The sequence below is a fragment of the Heterodontus francisci genome, unplaced genomic scaffold (assembly GCF_036365525.1).
Source record: "Heterodontus francisci isolate sHetFra1 unplaced genomic scaffold, sHetFra1.hap1 HAP1_SCAFFOLD_148, whole genome shotgun sequence".
NCBI classification, from domain to species: Eukaryota; Metazoa; Chordata; class Chondrichthyes; order Heterodontiformes; family Heterodontidae; genus Heterodontus; species Heterodontus francisci.
In genome coordinates, this window is record NW_027142345.1 from 3,902,896 (window position 1) to 3,920,802 (window position 17,907).

Below are 17,907 nucleotides of genomic sequence, written 5' to 3' on the forward strand. Positions count from 1 at the left end.
CGTGGGGAGTGGGCAGGGCAGTGGAGTAGGGGAGTTGGGTAGGGGAGGGCAGTGTGGAGGAGAAGGAAGGGGAGTAGGGGAGGGGATTGGAGGACAGTGAGGAGGTGGAGGAAAAGGGAGTGGGGGAGGGGAGTGGTGTAGGGGAGGGCAGTGAGGATTTGGAGGGAAGGGATGTGGGTAAGGGGAGTGGTGTCGGGGAGTGGGAAAGTGGAGTGGGGAAGGGGAGTGGGGAAGGGGAGTGGGGGAGGGGAGTGGGGGAGGGGGAGGGGAGAGAGGTAGGGGAGTTGGGGAGCGGAGTGGGGTAGGGGTAGGGGTGTGGGGGAGGGGAGTGGGGGAGGGGAATGGGGAGGGGAGTGGGGAGGGGAGTGGGGGAGGGGATTGGGGTACGGGAGGGCAGTGAGGAGGTGCAGGGATACGGAGTGGTGGACGGGAGCGGGGGAGGAGTGTGGGGGAGGGGAGCGGGGGAAGGGGAGTGGGGGAGGGGAGTGGGAGAGGGGGAGGGGAGAGAGGTAGGGGAGTTGGGGAGCGGAGTGGGGTAGGGGTAGGGGTGTGGGGGAGGGGAGTGGGGGAGGGGAATGGGGAGGGGAGTGGGGAGGGGAGTGGGGGAGGGGAGTGGGGTACGGGAGGGCAGTGAGGAGGTGCAGGGATACGGAGTGGTGGACGGGAGCGGGGGAGGAGTGTGGGGGAGGGGAGCGGGGGAAGTGAGTGGGCGGAGAGGAGTTGGGGGAGTGGATTTGGGGAGTGGAGTGGGAGAGGGGAGTGGGGTAGTGGAGTGGGGAGGGGAGTTGGGGAGGGGAGTTGGGGAAGGGAGTTGGGGAGGGGAGTGGGGTAGGGAAGTTGGGGAGGGGAGTGGGGTAGGGAAGTGGGGGAGGGGAGTGAGGGATGGGAGTGAGGGAGGGGAGTTGACGAGGGGATTGAGGGAGGGGAGTGGGGGAGGGTGTTGGGGAGGGGAGGGTGAAGGGGAGTGGTTTAGGGGAGTGTGGAAGGGGAGTGGTGGAGGGGAGTGCGGTCGTGGAATGCGGTAGGGGAGTGCGGTAGGGGAGTGGGGGTGTGGAGTGGAGTAGGGGCGTTGTGTAGGGGAGGGCAGTGAGGATTTGGAGGGAAGGGGAGTGGGATAGCGTATTGGGGGAGGGGAGTGGGCGAGGGGTGTGTGTTATGTGAGTGAGGTAGGGGAGTCTGGTAGGGGAGTGGGGAGGGGAGTGAGGTAGGATAATCGGGGTAGGGGAGTGGATGACGTGCGTGGGGTGGGGGAGGGGAGTGGGGGAGTGGAGTGAGTTAGGGGAGTGGGGGTGGGGAGTGGGGGATGGGAATGGTGGATCGGAGTGGGGAAGGGGAGTGCGGTAGGGGAGTGCGGTAACGAGTGGGATAGGGGAGTGGGGTAGGGGTGTGGTGATTTGGAATGGGGTAGTGGAGTTGTTGTGAGAAGTGGGGGAGTGGAGTGCGGTAGGGGAGTGCGTGAGGGTAGTGGGTGATGGGAGTGTGGCAGGAGAGGGCTGTGAAGAGTTGCAGGGAAGCGCAGAGGTGGACTGGAGTAAGGGGAGGGGAGTGTGGGGGGGGTGGGGTGTGTGGGAGGAGGTGGCTAGGGGAGGGGGTAGGGGAATGTGGGAGGGGAGTGGGGTAGTGGAGTTCGGGAGCGGAGTGAGTTAGGGGAGTGGGGTAGGGATGTGGGAAAGTGGAGTGGGATAGGGGAGTGGCATAGGGGAGTGGGATAGGGGAGTGGGGGAGGTGTGTGGGGTAGGGGAGTTGGCGAGTGGAGTGGGGGATGGGAGTGTTGTAGGGGAGGGAAGTGAGGAGGTGCAGGGAAGCGGAGTGGTGGACGGGAGGGGAGTGGGTGAGTGGAGTGGGTGATGTGTGTGGGGTAGGGGAGTTGTGTTGAGGAGGGCAGTGAGGAGGTGGAGGGAAGGGGAGTTGGGGAGGGGTGTGAGGTAGGAGAGTTGGGGACCGGAGTGGGGGATGGGAGTGTGGTGGGGAGGGCAGTGTGGAGGAGAAGGAAGGGGAGTAGGGAAGGGGATTGGAGGACAGTGAAGAGGTGGAGGAAAAGGGATTGGGTGAGGGGAGTGGTGCAGGGGAGGGCAGTGAGGATTTGGAGGGAAGGGATGCGGGTAAGGGGAGTGGGGGAGGGGAGTGGGGGAGGGGTGTGGGGGAGGGGGGAGGGGAGAGGGTTAGGGGAGTTGGGGAGCGGTGTGGGGTAGGAGTGTGGGGTAGGGGTGTGGGTGAGGGGAGTGGGGGAAGGGAGTGGGGGAGGGGAGTGGGGTACAGGAGCACAGTGAGGAGGTGCAGGGATACGGAGTGGTGGACAGGAGCGGGGGAGGGGGCGGGGGAGGGGAGCGGGTGTGAGGTGTGGGGGAGAGGAGCGGGGGAGGGGAGTTGTGGAGGGGAGTTGGGGAGAGGAGTGGGGTGGGGAAGTGGGGGAGGGGAGTGAGGGAGGGGTGTGAGTGAGGGGAGTGAGGGAGGGGAGTTGACGAGAGGATTGAGGGAGGGGAGGGGGAAGGGGAGTGGGATAGGGGAGTGGGATAGGGAAGCGCAGTGAGGAGGTGGAGGGAAGGGGAGTGGGATAGGGGAGTGGGGGAGGTGTGTGAGGTAGGAGAGTTGGGGATGGGAGTGTTGTAGGGGAGGGCTATGAGGAGGTACAGGGAAGCGGAGTGGTGGACGGGAGGGGAGTCGGGTAGTGGAGAGGGGCAGGGGAGAGGGGGAGGGGAGTCGGGGAGGGGATTGGGGAGAGGAGTCGGTCTGGGAGTGGAGTGGGGGTGTGGAGTGGGGGCGTGGAGTGGGGGCGTGGAGTGGGGAAGGATGTGAGGGTGGCTAGTGGGGAGGGGAGTGGGGGAGGGGTGCGGGGGAGGGCAGAGTGGAAGGGGTGTGCGGGAGGGGAGTGCGGGAGGGGAGTGGGAGGAGGGGAGTGGGGGAAGGGGAGTTGGTGAGGCAAGATGGTGAGGGGAGATGGTGAGGGGAGATGGTGAGGGTAGATAGTGCGGGGAGTTGGGGAGGGGAGCTGGGGAGGGGACCTGGGGAGGGGACATGGGGAGGGGACATGGGGAGGGGACATGGGGAGGGGACTTGGGGAGGGGACTTGGGGCGGGGACTTGGGGAGGGGACTTGGGGTAGAGGAGTGGGCTAGAGGAGTAGGGTAGAGGAGTGGGGTAGAGGAGTGGGGAAGGAGTATTGCAGAGATGAGAGGGGGAGGAGAGAGGGGGAGGAGAGAGGGGGAGGGGGAGGGGGAGGGGAGTGGGGGAGGGGAGTGGAGTGGGGGAGGGGAGTGATGTAGGGGAGTGATGTAGGGGAGTGATGTAGGGGAGTGGGGGATGTGTGGTGTAGGGGAGTTGGGGACTGGAGCACAGTGAGGATGTGGAGAGAAGTGGAGTGAGGGAGGGGCCTGGGGGAGGTGTTTGGGGTAGGGGAGTTGGGGACCGGGGTGCAGTGAGGAGGTGGAGGGAAGGGGAGTGGGGAAGGGGAGTGGGGTAGGAGAGGTGACTAGGGGAGTATGGGAGGGGCCTGAGGTAGGTAATTGGGGACTGGAGTGGGGTAGTGGAGTGGGGTAGTGGAGTGGGGCAGGGGTGTGGGGCAGGAGTGTGGGGTAGGGGTGTGGGGGAGGGGAGTGGCGGAGGGTAGCGGGGGATGTGAGTGGGGAGGGGAGTTGGGGATTGGGGGAGGGGAGTTTTGGAGGGGAGTGTGATAGGGGAATTGGGAGGAGAGTGGCATAGGGGAGAGGTGCAGGGGTGTAGGGGAGGGGATTTGGGGTGGGGTGTTTGGGAGTGGGGGAGGGGAGTGGGTGAGGGGAGTGGGTGAGGGGAGTGGGGGAGGGGAGTTGGGGAGGGGAGTTGGGGAGGGATCTGGGGGTGGTGTGAGGGGGAGGGGAGTTGGGGAGGGGAGTGGGGTTGGGGACTGGTGGAAGTGGGGGAGGGCAGTGAGGAGGTGGAGTGAAGGGGAGTGGCGTGGGGAGTGGGCAGGGCAGTGGAGTAGGGGAGTTGGGTAGGGGAGGGCAGTGTGGAGGAGAAGGAAGGGGAGTAGGGGAGGGGATTGGAGGACAGTGAGGAGGTGGAGGAAAAGGGAGTGGGGGAGGGGAGTGGTGTAGGGGAGGGCAGTGAGGATTTGGAGGGAAGGGATGTGGGTAAGGGGAGTGGTGTCGGGGAGTGGGAAAGTGGAGTGGGGAAGGGGTGTGGGGAAGGGGAGTGGGGGAGGGGAGTGGGGGAGGGGAGTGGGGGAGGGGGAGGGGAGAGAGGTAGGGGAGTTGGGGAGCGGAGTGGGGTAGGGGTAGGGGTGTGGGGGAGGGGAGTGGGGGAGGGGAATGGGGAGGGGAGTGGGGAGGGGAGTGGGGGAGGGGAGTGGGGTACGGGAGGGCAGTGAGGAGGTGCAGGGATACGGAGTGGTGGACGGGAGCGGGGAGGAGTGTGGGTGAGGGGAGCGGGGGAAGTGAGTGGGCGGAGAGGAGTTGGGGGAGTGGATTTGGGGAGTGGAGTGGGAGAGGGGAGTGGGGTAGTGGAGTGCGGAGGGGAGTTGGGGAGGGGAGTTGGGGAAGGGAGTTGGGGAGGGGAGTGGGGTAGGGAAGTTGGGGAGGGGAGTGGGGTAGGGAAGTGGGGGAGGGGAGTGAGGGATGGGAGTGAGGGAGGGGAGTTGACGAGGGGATTGAGGGAGGGGAGTGGGGGAGGGTGTTGGGGAGGGGAGGGTGAAGGGGAGTGGTTTAGGGGAGTGGGGGAGGGGAGTTGAGGCAGGGTGTGTGGGAGAGGAGTGAGGAAGGGGAGATGCGGTGAGGAGAGACAGAGGGGAGTGGGGTGGAGGAGTGGGGGGAGGGGAGTGGGAGAGGGGAGTGGGGGATGGGAGTGGGGGAGGGGAGTAGGGGGAGGGGAGTTGGGGGGGGAGTTGGGGAGGGTAGTCGGGTAGGGGAGTTGGGGAGTTGAGTGGGGGAGTTGAGTGGGGGAGTTGAGTGTGGGAGGGAAATGTGGGAGGGGAGTGTAGGAGGGGAGTGTGGAAGGGGAGTGTGGAAGGGGAGTTGGGGTGGGGAGTTGGGGTGGGGGGTTGGGGAGGGGAGTTGGGGAGGGTAGTTGGGGAGGGTAGTTGGGGAGGTTAGTGGGGGAGGGTAGTGAGGGAGGGGAGTGTGGAAGGGGAGTGGTGGAGGGGAGTGCGGTCGTGGAATGCGGTAGGGGAGTGCGGTAGGGGAGTGGGGGTGTGGAGTGGAGTAGGGGCGTTGTGTAGGGGAGGGCAGTGAGGATTTGGAGGGAAGGGGAGTGGGATAGCGTATTGGGGGAGGGGAGTGGGCGAGGGGTGTGTGTTATGTGAGTGAGGTAGGGGAGTCTGGTAGGGGAGTGGGGAGGGGAGTGAGGTAGGGTAATCGGGGTAGGGGAGTGGATGACGTGCGTGGGGTGGGGGAGGGGAGTGGGGGAGTGGAGTGAGTTAGGGGAGTGGGGGTGGGGAGTGGGGGATGGGAATGGTGGATCGGAGTGGGGAAGGGGAGTGCGGTAGGGGAGTGCGGTAACGAGTGGGATAGGGGAGTGGGGTAGGGGTGTGGTGATTTGGAATGGGGTAGTGGAGTTGTTGTGAGAAGTGGGGGAGTGGAGTGCAGTAGGGGAGTGCGTGAGGGTAGTGGGTGATGGGAGTGTGGCAGGAGAGGGCTGTGAAGAGTTGCAGGGAAGCGCAGAGGTGGACTGGAGTAAGGGGAGGGGAGTGTGGGGGGGGTGGGGTGTGTGGGAGGGGGTGGCTAGGGGAGGGGGTAGGGGAATGTGGGAGGGGAGTGGGGTAGTGGAGTTCGGGAGCGGAGTGAGTTAGGGGAGTGGGGTAGGGATGTGGGAAAGTGGAGTGGGATAGGGGAGTGGCATAGGGGAGTGGGATAGGGGAGTGGGGGAGGTGTGTGGGGTAGGGGAGTTGGCGAGTGGAGTGGGGGATGGGAGTGTTGTAGGGGAGGGCAGTGAGGAGGTGCAGGGAAGCGGAGTGGTGGACGGGAGGGGAGTGGGGTAGTGGAGAGGGGCAGGCGAGAGGGGGGGGAGTCGGGAGGGGATTGGGGAGGAGAGTTGGGGAGGGGAGTGGGTGGGGGAGTGGAGTGGGGGAGTGGGGTGGGGGAGTGGATTGGGGGAGTGGGGTGGGGAGTGGAGTGGGGGAGTGGAGTGGAGTGGGGGAGTGGGGTGTGGGGAGGGGGGTGAGGGGAGTGTGGGGAGGGGAGTTGGGGGAGGGGTGTGGGGGAGGGGAGTGGGGGAAAGGAGGTGGGGAGGGGAGTGGGGAGGGGAGTGGGGAGGGATGTGAGGGTAGTTCGTGGGGGAGGGGAGTGGGTGAGGGGAGTGGGGGAGGGGAGTGGGTGTGGGGAGCGGGGGAGGGGAGCGGGGGAGGGGAGCGGGGGAGGGGAGAGCGGGAGGGGTGTGCGGGAGGGGAGTGGGATAGGGGAGTGAGGAATGGGAGTGAGGGAGGGGAGTGGGGGAAGGGGAGATGGTGAGGGTAGTTGGGGAGGTGACCTGGGAAGGGGACCTGGGGAGGGGACTTGGGGAGGGTACTTGGGGTAGAGGAGTGGGGTAGAGGAGTGCGGTAGAGGAGTGGGAAAGGAGTTTTGCAGAGATGAGAGGGGGAGGAGAGAGGGGAGGAGAGAGGGGGAGGGGAGTGGGGGAGGTATGTAGGGTAGGGGAGTTGGGGACTGGAGCAAAGTGAGGATGTGGAGAGAGGTGGAGTGAGGGAGGGGCTGGGGGAGGTGTGTGGGGTAGGGGAGTTGGGGACTGGAGTGCAGTGAGGAGGTGGAGGTAAGGGGAGTGGGGAAGGGGAGTGGGGAAGGGGAGTGGGGAAGGGGAGTGGGGAAGGGGAGGTGGGTAGGGGAGTATGGGAGGGGAGTGAGGTAGGTAATTGGGGATGGGAGTGGGGTAGCGGAGTGGGGTAGTGGAGTGGGGTAGCGGAGTGGGGTAGTTGAGTGGGGTAGGGGTGTGGGTCAGGGGTGTGGGGCACGGGTGTGGGGGAGGGGAGTGGGGGAGGGGAGTGGCGGAGGGTAGTGGGGGAGGGGAGGGGGAAGGGGAGATGTTTAGGGGAGTGAGAGACGGGAGTTGAGGCAGGGAGTGTGGGAGAGGAGTGGGGAAGGGGAGATGCGGAGAGGAGAGGAGAGGGGGAGGGGAGTCGGGTGGAGGAGTGGGAGAGGGGAGTGGGGTTTGTGAGTGCGGTAGGGGAGTGTGGGAGGGGAGTGGGGGCAGTGAATGGGATAGGGGAGTGGCGTAAGTGAGTGGGGGCAGGGAGAGGGGAGGGGAGTGGAGGGAATGGGAGTTGGGGAGTGGAGTGGGGGAGGTGTGTGGGTTAGGAGTGTTGGGTAGTGGAGGGCAGTGAGGAAGTGGAGGGGAGGGGAGTGGGGTATGAAAGTTGGGGAGCGGACTGCGGTAGGGATGTGGTGTCAGGGAGTGGGGTAGCGGAGTGGGGTAGCGGAGTGGGGTAAGGGTGTGGTGACGGGGAGTGGGGTAGGGGAGTGGAGTAGGGGAGTTGTGGAGGGGAGTGCGGTGGGGGAGTGGGGGTGTAGAGTGGGGTAGGGGCGTGGTGTAGGGGAGGGCAGTGAGGATTTGGAGGGAAGGGGAGTGGAATGGGGTAGGGGAGTGGGGGAGGGGTGTGTGTTATGTGAGTGGGGTTGGGGAGAGGGGAGGGGAGTGAGGTAGGGGAATCGGGGAGGGGACTGGGGGAGGAGAGTGGGGGATGGGAGTGGGGGAGGGGAGTGGGGAGGGGAGTGGAGTGGGGGAGGGGAGTGTGGTGGAGAGTCGTGTGGGGGAGGGTCGTGTGGGGTAGGGGAGTGTGGGGTAGGGGAGTGTGGGGTAGGGGAGTGTGTTAGGGGAGTAGGTTAGGGGAGTGGGTTAGGGGAGTGGGGGGGGAGTTGGGGAGGGGAGTAGTGTAGGGGCATGAGGGAGGCGAGTTGGGGAGGGGAGTTGGGGAGTGGAGTGCGGCAGGGGATTTGGGGTGGGGAGTTGGGGAGGTGAGTGGAGGTGGGGAGTGGGGGAGGGGAGTGGGTGAGGGGAGTGGGGTAGGGGAGTGAGGGAGGGGAGTTGAAGAGGGGTGTGGGGGAGGGGAGTTAGGGACTGGAGTGGGGGAGGGGAGTGTGGGAGTGGAGTGGGGGATGGGAGTCCGGTACCGGAGTTGGGGAGGGGAGCTGGGGGGGGGGGAGTGGGGGAGGGGAGTGAGGGCGGGGTGTTGGTGAGGAAAGTGGGGTAGGGGAGTGGGGGAGGGGAGTGGGGGAGGGGAGCAGGGTATGGTAGTTGGTGCGGGCAGTGGGGGCGCAGCGTTGGGGTGGGGAGTGGGGGAGGGGAGTGAGTGAGGGAGGGGAGTTGAGAAGGGGTGTGGGGGAGGGAAGTGTTGTGGTAAGTCGGGCAGGGGAGTTGGGTATGGGAGTTGGTGAGGGGAGTGGGGGAGGAGATTTGGGGGTGGGAGTTGGGAAGGGGAGTTGGGGAGGGGAGAGCCGTAGGGGAGTAGGGGAAGGTGTGGGGGAGAGGAGTGGGGAGAGGAGTGGTTGCGGGGAGTTGCGGAGAGGAGAGGGGGAGGGGTGTGTAGTGGGGTGCAGGTATGGGGTAGGGGAGTGGGGGAGGCTTGTTGGGTATGGGAGTGGGTGTGAGGAGTGGGGTATGGGTGTGCGGTAGGGGCGTGGGGAAGGGGACTGGGGGAGGGGAATGAGGGAGGGGAGTGGGGGACTGGGAGTGGGGTAGGGGAGTGGCAAAGGTCCGTGGGGGAGGGGAGAGGGGAGTGGAATGGGGGAGGGGCGTGGTGAGGGGAGTGGGGTGGGGAGTGGGGTGGGATGTGGAGCATGGGAGTTGGGTATGGGAGTTGGTGAGGGGGGTGGGGATGGAGAGTTCGGGAGAGGAGTGGGTGAGCGGAGTGGGGCAGGGGAGTGAGTGAGGGGAGTGGGGGTGGGGAATTGGGGATGGGAGTGGGGGTGGGGTGTGGGGTAGGGGTGTGGGGTAGGGGTGTGGGGTACGGGATGGGGTAGGGGAGTGGGGTAGGGGAGTGGGGGAGGGGAAAGAGGGAGGGGATTGAGGGAGGGGAGTGAGGGAGGTGAGATGGGGAGGATGTGAGAAGGGGAGTGAAGGAGGGGAGTGGAGTAGGGGAGTCGGGTATGGAAGTTAGTGCGGTGAGTTGAGGAGGACAGTGGGGGAGTGTAGTACGGGAGGGGAGTTGGGGAGTGGAGTTGGGGAGGGAAGTGAGGGAGGGGTGTTGAGAAGGGGTGTGGGGGAAGGGAGTGGGGTTGTAAGTGGTGCAGGGGAGTTGGGTATGGGAATTGGTGGGGGAGTGAGGGAGGAGAGTTGGGGATGGTAGTTGGGAAGGGGAGTTGGGGAGGGTTGGATAGGGGACTGCGGTAGGGGAGTGGGGGAAGTGAGTGGGGGAGGGGCGTGGGGAGAGGTGGTTGCGGGGAGTTGCGGAGAGGAGAGGGGGAGGGGAGTGTGTGAGAGGAGTGGGGGAGGGTAGTGGGGTGTGGGAGTGGGGTAGGGGAGTGGGGAGGGGAGTTGGGGATGGGAGTGGGGGTGGAGAGTGGGGTAGGGGTGTGGGGTAGGGGAGTGGGGTATGGAGTGTGGGAGGGGAGGGAGGGGAGTGGGGGAGAGGGAGTGGGGTAGGGGAGTGGCATAGGGCCGTGGGGGTGGGGAGAGGGGAGTGGAGTCGGGGAGGGGAGTGGGGTAGAATAGTGGTGGATGGGAATGGGGAGGGGAGTTGGGGCGGGGAGTGGGGTAGAGGAGTGGGGGATGGGAGTGGGGGAGGGGAGTTGGGGAGGGGAGTTGGGGAGGGGAGTGGGGTAGAATAGTGGTGGATGGGAATGGGGAGGAGAGTTGGGGCGGGGAGTGTGGGAGGGGAGTAAGGCAGGGGTGTGGGGTAGGGGACTACGTTAGGGGAGTGGGAGCGGGGAGTGGGAGAGGGGAGTGGGGGACAAGGGTTGGGGTAGGGGAGTGATGTAGGGGAGTTGGGGAGGGCAGTGGGGTAGAATAGTGGTGCATGGGAATGGGGAGGGGAGTTGGGGCGGGGAGTGGGGGAGGGGAGTATAGAGAGTGGTGTATTGGAGTTGTTGAGGGGAGTGGGGGAGGGGAGTGAGGCAGGGGAGTTGGGCAGGGGAGTGGGGTAGAATAGTGGTGGATGGGAATGGGGAGGGGAGTTGGGGCGGGGAGTGGGGGAGGAGAGTAAGGCAGGAGTGTGGGGTCGGGGACTACGTTAGGGAAGTGGGAGCGGGGAGTGGGAGAGGGGAGTGGGGGACAAGGAGTGGGGTAGGGGAGTGATGTAGAGGAGTGGGTGAGGGGAGTTTGTGAGGGGAGTGGGGGAGGGGAGTGGGGGAGGGGAGTGGGAGAGGGGAGTGGGGGAGGGGAGTGAGGTAGGGGAGTGGGAAAGGCGACTGCGTTAGGGGAGTGGCAGAGGGGAGTGGGAGAGGGGAGTGGGCGACAAGGAATGGGGTAGGGGAGTGATGTAGGGGAGTGGGTGAGGGGAGTTGGTGAGGGGAGTGGGGGAGGGGAGTGGGGGAGGGGAGTGATGTAGGGAGTGGGAAAGGGGCGTGGGATAGGGGAGCGCAGTGAGGAGGTGGAGGGAAGGGGAGTGGGGAGGGGAGTGAGGATGTGTGTAGGGTCGAGGTGTTGGGTAGTGGAGGGCAGTGAGGAGGTGGAGGGAAGGGGAGTGGGGAAGGGGTGTGGTAGGAGATGTGGGTACGGGGGTAGGGGAGGGTAGTGAGGTATGGGAGTGGTTGAGGGGAGTGGGGTAGGGGAGTGTGGTAGGGGATTGGGGTAGGGGAGTGGGATAGGACAGTGTGGTAGGGGAGTGGGGTAGGGGATTTGTAGAGGGAGTGCAGTAGGGGAATGGGGGAGGGGAGTGGGGTTGGGGATTGGGGGAGTGTACTGGGGATGGGAGTGTGGTTGGGCAGGGCAGTGAAGAGGTGGAGGGAACTGAGTGGTGGAGGGGAGTGGGTGAGGTGATTGGAGGAGGGGGTGTGGTAAGGGTGTGAGGTAGGGGAGTGAGGTAGGAGAATTGGGTAGGGGATGTGGTCAGGGAGTTTGGGAGGGGAGTGGGGGAGGGGAGTGGGGGAGGGGGGTGATGTAGGGAGTGGGAAAGGGGCGTGGGATAGGTGAGCGCAGTGAGGAGGTGGAGGGAAGGGGAGTGGGGAGGGGAGTGAGGATGTGTGTAGGGTCGAGGTGTTGGGTAGTGGAGGGCAGTGAGGAAGTGGAGGGAAGGGGAGTGGGGAAGGGATGTGGTAGGAGATGTGGGTACGGGAGTAGAGGAGGATAGTGAGGTATGGGAGTGGTGGAGGGGAGTGTGGTAGGGGATTGGGGTAGGGGAGTTGCAGAGGGAGTGCAGTAGGGGATTGGGGTAGGGGAGTTGCAGAGGGAGTGCAGTAGGGGAATGGGGGAGGGGTGTGGGGTTGGGGATTGGGGGAGTGTACTGGGGGATGGGAGTGTGGTTGGGCAGGGCAGTGAAGAGGTGGAGGGAACTGAGTGGTGGAGGGTTGTGGGTGAGGTGATTGGAGGAGGGTGTGTGGTAAGGGTGTGAGGTAGGGGATTGAGGTAGGAGAATTGGGTAGGGGATGTGGTCAGGGAGTTTGGGAGGGGAGTGGGGGAGGGGAGTGGGGGAGGGGGGTGATGTAGGGAGTGGGAAAGGGGCGTGGGATAGGTGAGCGCAGTGAGGAGGTGGAGGGAAGGGGAGTGGGGAGGGGAGTGAGGATGTGTGTAGGGTCGAGGTGTTGGGTAGTGGAGGGCAGTGAGGAAGTGGAGGGAAGGGGAGTGGGGAAGGGGTGTGGTAGGAGATGTGGGTACGTGAGTAGGAGAGGGTAGTGAGGTATGGGAGTGGTGGAGGGGAGTGGGGTAGGGGAGTGTGGTAGGGGATTGGGGTAGGGGAGTGGGGTAGGGCAGTGTGGTAGGGGAGTGGGGTAGGGGAGTTGTAGAGGGAGTGCAGTAGGGGAGTGGGGGAGGGGAGTGGGGTTGGGGATTGGGGGAGTGTACTGGGGGATGGGAGTGTGGTTGGGCAGGGCAGTGAAGTGGTGGAGGGAAGCTGAGTGGTGGAGGGGATGTGGTAAGGGAGTGAGTTAGGGGAGTGGGGTAGGAGAATGGGGTAGGGGATGGGGTCAGGGAGTTTGGGAGGGGAGTGGGGAGGAGAGATAGGCCGGGGAGTGGGGGAGTGGGGGAGGAAAGTTGGGAGGATTTGGGGAGGGGAGTGGGGAAAGGAAGTGAGGCAGGGGAGTTGGGGAGGGGAGTGGGGGATGTGAGTGGTGGAGGGGAGTGGGGTATGGGAGTTTGTGAGGGGAGTTGCGGGGGCGCTGTGGAGGGGAGTGGGATAGGGGAGTTGGGGAGGGGACTTGGGGAGGGGAGTGGGGTAGAGGAGTGTGCGATGGAAGTGGGGTGGGGAGTGGGATAGGGGAGTGGGGGATGGGAGTTGGGGAGGGGAGTGGGGGACAGGGCACGGGGTAGGGGAGTGATGTAGGGGAGTGGGGGAGGCGAGTGGGGGATGGGAGTGTGGTAGGGGAGTGGGAATGGGATAGTGGAGTGGGGTAGGGGCGTTGGGTATTGGAGGGCAGTGAGGAGGTGGAGAGAAGGTGAGTGGGGGATGGGGTGGGGTAGGAGAGGTGGGTAGGGGTGTGGGGGAGGGGAGTGAGGTAGGGGAGTGGGGAGGGGTGTGTAGGAGGGGAATGGGGTAGGGGAGTGGGGTAGGGGAGTTGTGGAGGGGAGTGCGGTAGGGGAGTAGGGTCGGGGAGTGGCATAGGGGAGTGTGGTAGGGGAGTGGGGTAGGGGAGTGGGGTAGGGGAGTTGTGGAGGGCACTGCGGTCGGGGTGTGGGGTCGGGGAGTGGGGCAGGGGAGTGGGGAGGGTAGTGGAGGATGGGATTGTCTTAGGTGAGGGCAGTGAAGAGGTGGAGGGAAGCGGAGTGGTGGATCGGAGTAGGGGAGGGGATTGGTGGTGGGGTGTAGTAAGGGAGTGGGTTCAGCGAATGGGGTAGGGGAGTGTGGTAGCGGAGTTGGGGAGGCTAGTTGGGGAGTGGAGTGGGGAGGAGAGTGGGGGAAGTTAATGTGGGAGGGGAGTGGACGAGAGGAGCTGGGGCGGGGAGAGGGGGAGGGGAGTGGGGAGTGGAGTTGGGGAGGGGAGTGGGGGAGGGGTGTGGGGGAGGGAGGTGGGGGAGGGAAGTGGGGGAGGGCTGTTGGGGGGAGTTGGGGAGGGGTGTTCTGGAGGGAAGTGAGGGAGGGGAGTTGTGGAGGGGAGTGGGGGAGGTGAGTATGGGAGGGGAGTGGAGTAGGGGTGGGTGGTAAGGGAGTTGGTGAGGGGAGTGGGGTAGGGGAGTGGGGTAATGAGTTGGGTGGGGAGTGGGGGAGGGGAGGGGGGAGGGGAGTTGGGGAGGGGAGTTGGGGAGGGGAGTTGGGTAGAGGAGTGGGGGTAAGGAGTGGGGTGCAGGAGTGGAGTAGGGGAGTGGGGGGAGGTGAGTTGTGGAGGGGAGTGGGGGACAGGGAATGGGGACAGGGGGAGTGGGGTAGGGGAGTGATATAGGGGAGTGGGTTAGGGGAGTGGTCGAGGGGAGTGGGGTAGGGGAGTGGGGTAGGGGAGTGGGGGAGGGGAGTGGGGGAGTGGAGTGGGGGACAGGGAGTGGGGGATAGGTAGTGGGGTAGGGGAGTGATATAGGGGAGTGGGGGAGGGGAGTGGGGGTGTGGAGTGGATGAAGGGAGTGGGAGAGGGGAGTGGGGTGGGGGAGTGGGGGAGAGGAGTGGGGGACAGGGAGTGGGGGATAGGTAGTGGGGTAGGGGAGTGATATAGGGGAGTGGGGGAGGGGAGTGGGGGAGTGGAGTGGATGAAGGGAGTGGGAGAGGGGAGTGGGGGACAGGAAGTGGTGTAGGGGAGTGCGGTAGGTGAGTTGGGGTGGGGGGAGGGGAGTGGGGGAGGGGAGTGTGGTAGGGGAGTGTAGTCGGGGAGTGTGGGAGGGGAGTTCGGTAGGGGGAGTGTGGGAAGGGAGTAGGGAAGGGGAGTTTTGTCCGGGAGTGGGGGATGGGAGTGGGGTAGGGGAGTGGGGTAGGGCAGTGATGTAGGGGTGTGTGAGAGGGGAGTGGAAAGGGGACTGGCGAGGGGAGTGGGGTAAGGGAGTGGGGCAGTGAGACGGGTGTGGAGTAGGGGAGGGGAGTGGGGGAGGGGAGTGGCGGCAGGAATGGGGTAGGGGAGTGCGGGAGGGATGTGAGCTGGGGAGTGAGGGAGGGTAGAGTGGGAGGGGAGCGGAGAGGGGAGTAGGGGCGCGGAGTTGGGGAGGGGAGTGGGGAGGGGTCTGGGGGAGGGGATTGGTGGAGGGGATTGGTGGAGGGGAGTTGGGGAAGGGAGTGGGGGAGAGGAGATGCTGGTGGAGTTGGGGAGTGGAGCGGTTGAGGGGAGTTGGGGAGGGGAGTGTGGCGGGGAGTGGGGGAGGAGTGTGGGGTAGGAGAGTGGGGAGGGGAGTGGGGGAGGGGAGTGGGGGACAGGGAGTGGGGGACAGGGAGTGGGGGAACAGGGATTGGGGGACAGGGGGAGTGGTAGGGGAGTGTTAAAGGGGAGTGGGGTAGGGGAGTGGGTTAGGGGAGTGGGGGAGGGGAGTGGGGGACAGGGAGTGGGGGAGGGGAGTGGGGTATGGGAGTGGGGTAGGGGAGTGGGTGAAGGGAGTGGGAGTGGGCAGTGGGGGACAGGAAGTGGGGTAGGGGAGTGCGGTAGGTGAGTCAGGGCTGGGAGAGGGGTGTGCGGGAGGGGAGCGTGGTAGGGTAGTGTGGTCGGGGAGTGTGGGAGGGGAGTTCGGTAGGGGGAGTGTGGGAAGGGAGTAGGGAAGGGGAGTGTGGTAGAGGAGTGGGGGATGGGAGGGGTGTAGGGGAGTGGGGTAGGGGAATGATGTAGGGGAGTGTGGGAGTGGAGTGGTAAGGGGACTGGGGAGGGGAGTGCGGTAGGGGAGTGGAGGCATTGAGAGGGGAGTGGAGTGGGGAAGGGGAGTAGGGTAGGGGAGTGGCAGCTGGAATGGGGTAGGGGAGTGGGGGAGGGAAGTGGGCTGGGGAGTGTGGGATGGTAGTGTGGGAGCGGAGGGAAGAGGGGAGTAGGGGAGCGGAGTTGGGGAGGGGAGTGTGGAGGGGAGTGGGGGAGCGGATATGCGGAGGGGATTGGCGGAGGGGAGTGGGGGAGGGGAGTGGGGGAGGGGCGATAGTGATGGAGTTGGGGCGTGGAGCGGTTGAGGGGAGTTGGGTAGGGTAGTGGGGGAGGGGAGTGGGGGAGGGGTGTGTGGTAGGAGAGTGAGGGAGGGCAGTGGGGGAAGCAGTGGGATAGGGGAGTGTGTTTGGGGGTGGGGTTGGGGAGTGGGGGAGTGGAATGAAGGAGGGAAGTTGGGAGGGGAGTGGGGAAGGGGAGTGGGCAAGGGGTGGCTGGGTGGGATGTGGGGTATGGGAGTGAGGGAGGGGTGTTCGGGGGTAGTGGTATCGAGGAATGGTGTATGGGAGTGGGGGATGGGATTTGGGGAACAAAGTGATGAGCTCAAAGGAGGAGAAGGTGCAAGAGGAGTTGTGGGGGGAGAGAGAGAGTAAAATGTGACAGGGGCGATTTGGCTAGGGTGGAATATTAACACACTGACAGAGAACACAGATTAATATTAACACACTCACTGACACACTGTGTACATCATGACCCACAGTCAGATACACCCTGTGAAGTGTAAAACACCCCCACTGTCCTCAGTAATATTAACACACTGACAGAGAACACAGATTAATATTAACACACTCACTGACACACTGTGTACATCATGACCCACAGTCAGATACACCCTGTGAAGTGTAAAACACCCCCACTGTCCTCAGTAATATTAACACACTGACAGAGAACACAGATTAATATTAACACACTCACTGACACACTGTGTATATCATGACCCACAGTCAGATACACCCTGTGAAGTGTAAAACACCCCCACTGTCCTCAGGAATATTAACACACTGACAGAGAACACAGATTAATATTAACACACTCACTGACACACTGTGTATATCATGACCCACAGTCAGATACACCCTGTGAAGTGTAAAACATCCCCACTGTCCTCAGTAATATTAACACACTGACAGAGAACACAGATTAATATTAACACACTCACTGACACACTGTGTATATCATGACCCACAGTCAGATACACCCTGTGAAGTGTAAAACATCCCCACTGTCCTCAGTAATATTAACACACTGACAGAGAACACAGATTAATATTAACACACTCACTGACACACTGTGTATATCATGACCCACAGTCAGATACACCCTGTGAAGTGTAAAACACCCCCACTGTCCTCAGTAATATTAACAAACTGACAGAGAACACAGATTAATATTAACACACTCACTGACACACTGTGTACATCATGACCCACAGTCAGATACACCCTGTGAAGTGTAAAACACCCCCACTGTCCTCAGGAATATTAGCACACTGACAGAGAACACAGATTAATATTAACACACTCACTGACACACTGTGTATATCATGACCCACAGTCAGATACACCCTGTGAAGTGTAAAACACCCCCACTGTCCTCAGCAATATTAACACACTGAAAGAGAACACAGATTAATATTAACACACTCACTGACACACTGTGTATATCATGACCCACAGTCAGATACACCCTGTGAAGTGTAAAACACCCCCACTGTCCTCAGGAATATTAACACACTGACAGAGAACACAGATTAATATTAACACACTCACTGACACACTGTGTATATCATCACCCACAGTCAGATACACCCGGTGAAGTGCAAAACACCCCCACTGTACTCAGGAATATTAACACACTGACAGAGAACACAGATTAATATTAACACACTCACTGACATACTGTGTACATCATGACTCACAGCCAGATACACCCGGTGAAGTGTAAAACACCCCCACTGTCCTCAGCAATATTAACACACTGACAGAGAACACAGATTAATATTAACACACTCACTGACACACTGTGTATATCATGACCCACAGTCAGATAAACCCTGTGAAGTGTAAAACACCCCCACTGTCCTCAGCAATATTAACACACTGACAGAGAACACAGATTAATATTAACACACTCACTGACACACTGTGTATATCATGACCCACAGTCAGATACACCCTGTGAAGTGCAAAACACCCCCACTGTCCTCAGCAATATTAACACACTGACAGAGAACACAGATTAATATTAACACACTCACTGACACACTGTGTATATCATGACCCACAGTCAGATAAACCCTGTGAAGTGTAAAACATCCCCACTGTCCTCAGGAATATTAACACACTGACAGAGAACACAGATTAATATTAACACACTCACTGACACACTGTGTACATCATGACCCACAGCCAGATACACCCTGTGAAGTGTAAAACACCCCCACTGTCCTCAGGAATATTAACAGACTGACAGAGAACACAGATTAATATTAACACACTCACTGACACACTGTGTAAATCATGACCCACAGTCAGATACACCCTGTGAAGTGTAAAACACCCCCACTGTCCTCAGTAATATTAACACACTGACAGAAAACACAGATTAATATTAACACACTCACTGACACACTGTGTCCATCATGACCCACAGTCAGATACACCCTGTGAAGTGTAAAACAACCCCACTGTCCTCAGCAATATTAACACACTGACAGAGAACACAGATTAATATTAACACACTCACTGACACACTGTGTCTATCATGACCCACAGCCAGATACACCTTGTGAAGTGTAAAATACCCCCACTGTCCTCAGTAATATTGACACCTGACAGAGAACACAGATTAATATTAACACACTCACTGACACACTGTGTATATCATGACCCACAGTCAGATACACCCTGTGAAGTGTAAAACACCCCCACTGTCCTCAGCAATATTAAAACACACACAGAGTACACAGATTAATATTAACACACTCACTGACACACTGTGTATATCATGACCCACAGTCAGATACACAATGTGAGGTGTAAAAC